At 35.0% G+C, this 2,494-nt stretch overlaps 1 protein-coding gene across 16 annotated transcripts in view; it reads left to right on the forward strand.

Moving 5' to 3' along the window:
• The window catches only part of ENOX1 (ecto-NOX disulfide-thiol exchanger 1), a 579,959-nt gene that overhangs the window by 525,142 nt on the left and 52,323 nt on the right, over window positions 1-2,494 (forward strand). The gene's annotated exons all lie outside the window — the stretch shown is intronic.

Below are 2,494 nucleotides of genomic sequence, written 5' to 3' on the forward strand. Positions count from 1 at the left end.
TTTTTTTTATCCTGTTTTGTTGATGTGATATATCATGTTAATTGATTTGTGACTACTGAACCATCCTTGCATTCCCAAAATAAACCCCACTTGATTGTCGTGAATGATTCTTTTAATGTATTCTTGAATGTGGTTTGCTAACACTTTGTTGAGGATTTTGCATCAATGTCCATCAAGGATATTGGCCTGTAGTTTTCTTTTTTTTCTGGTGTATGTCTGATTTGGATACCAGGGCAATGTTGGCCTCATAGAATATAGTTGGAAGCTTTCCTTCCTCTTTTATTTTTGGAATAGTTTGACAAGAATATGTATTAACTCTTATTTAAATGTTTGGCGGAATTCATCTGTGAATCCTTCTGCTCCTAGATTTTTATTTTTTGGTAGTTTTTTTCATTCCTGATTCAATTTTGTTACTAGTAATCAGTCTGTTCAGATTTTCTATTTCTTCCTGATTCAGTCTTGAAAGATTATTATGTTTCTAGAAATTATCCATTTTTTCGAAGTTATCCAAGTTGTTGGCATGTAATCTTTCATAGTATTCTCTTATAAGCCTTTTGATTGCTGTGGCATCAGGTCTTCTCGCTCATCTCTGATTTCATTTATTTGGGTCCTTCTCTTTTTTTTCTTGATGAGTCTAGCTAAAGGTTTATCAATTTTGTTTATTTTCTCAAAAAAAAAAAAAAAAACAACTCTTGGTTTCATTCAGTCAGTCAGTCTCTATGTTATTTATTTCCGCCCTGATCTTTTATCATTTCCTTCCCTCTACTCACCTTGGGCTTTGTTCTCTTTTCCAGTTTCCTTAGATGTAAGGTTAGATTGTTTATTTGAGCTTTTTCTTGTTTCTTGAGGTCAGCCTGTGTCACTCATTTCCCTCCTAGAACTGCTTTCACTGTATCCCCCAAATTTTGGACTGTTGTGCTTTAATTTTCATTTGTCTCCAATGTAAATTTTTATTTCTTCCCTGATTGCTTTACTGACCCGTTGGTTGTTTAGTATCATGTTGTTTCATTTCCATGTGTTTGTTTTTTCCAGTGTTTTTCTTGTGATTTATTCCCAGTTTCATACCATTGTGGTCAGAAAAGATGCATAGTATGATTTTGACCTTCTTAAATTTGTTGAGACTTGCTTTGTGACCTCATGCGATCTATTCTGGGGAATGTTGCATGTGCACTTGAAAAGAATGTGTATTCTGTTGTTTTTGGATAGATGTTCTGTATATATCTGTTATGTCCATCTGGCCTTACGTGTCAAAGACACTGTATCTTTATTGATTTTCTGCCTGGATATCCATTGATGTGAGTGGGGTGTTAAAGTCCCCTACTATTGTATTACCATCACAGTCTCTCTTTATGTTCCTTAACATTTGTTTTATGTATTTAGGTGCTCCAGTGTCGGCTATATAGATATGTATAATTGTTTTATCGTCTTGTTGCAATGATCCTTTTATCATTAGGTAATGCCCTTCTCTGTCTCATTATAGTCTTTGTCTTAAAGTCTGTTTTGTCTTGATACAAGCATTGCTGTCTCAGCTTTGTTCTGTTTTGTTTGGGTTTTGTTTTGTTTTGATTTGCATGGTAAATGTTTTTTTTTTCCATCGCCTTCACTTTCACGCTGTAGGTCTTTAGGTCTGAGGTGAGTCTCTTGTAGGCAGTGTTTAGATGGTCTTGTGTTTCATTGTTGTTTTGTTTTTATCTTTTCTGCCACTCTCTCTGCTTTTATTGGAGCATTTAGGCCATTCTCATTTAATTGATTGGTATATATTTATTGCCACTATGTTAATTGTTTTCTAGTTGTCTTTTTCTTCTTTTGCTGTCTTTCTTCATGATTGATGAGTTTTTGTAGTCATATGTTTGGCTACTCTATTTTTTGTGTATGTATGATAGGTTTTGGGTTTATGGTTACCAGGAGGTTTATATATAATATCCTAAGTAAATAGCAGTCTGTGTTAATTTAATGGTCATTTAAGTTCAGACATTTTCTTAAAAGAAGAAAAAAACCTCTTTTCCCCCCTTCTCTTCCCTTTTTACTCCCTTCTCCATGTTTTATGTGTATTCTATTATATTTTGTATCTTTTTATTCATATTTTATTACAGCTCATGTGGCCATTTCTTTTCCACTTAAAGAAGTCCCTTTAACATTTCTTCTATGGCTGGTTTAGTGGTGATAAACTCCTTTATCTTTTGTTTGGGAAACACTTTTCCCTTCCTTCAAATTTGAATCATAACCTTGCCAGGTAGAGTATTCTCGACTGTAGGTTTTTTCCCTTCAGCACTTTGATTATATCATGGCACTCCATGCTGGCTTGCAAAGTTCCTGCTGAAAAAAATCAGCTGACAGTATTTTAATTGTTTTCAGTGTTTATTTATTTTTGAGAGAGAGAGAGAGACTGAGTATGAGTGAGGGAGGGGCAGAGACAGAGGGAGGCACAGAATCAGAAGCAGGCTCCAGGCTCTGAGCTGTCAGCACAGACCCCAACACAAGGCTCGAACCCACG

Source organism: Felis catus, chromosome A1 (genome assembly GCF_018350175.1).
Source record: "Felis catus isolate Fca126 chromosome A1, F.catus_Fca126_mat1.0, whole genome shotgun sequence".
Classification (NCBI taxonomy): Eukaryota; Metazoa; Chordata; class Mammalia; order Carnivora; family Felidae; genus Felis; species Felis catus.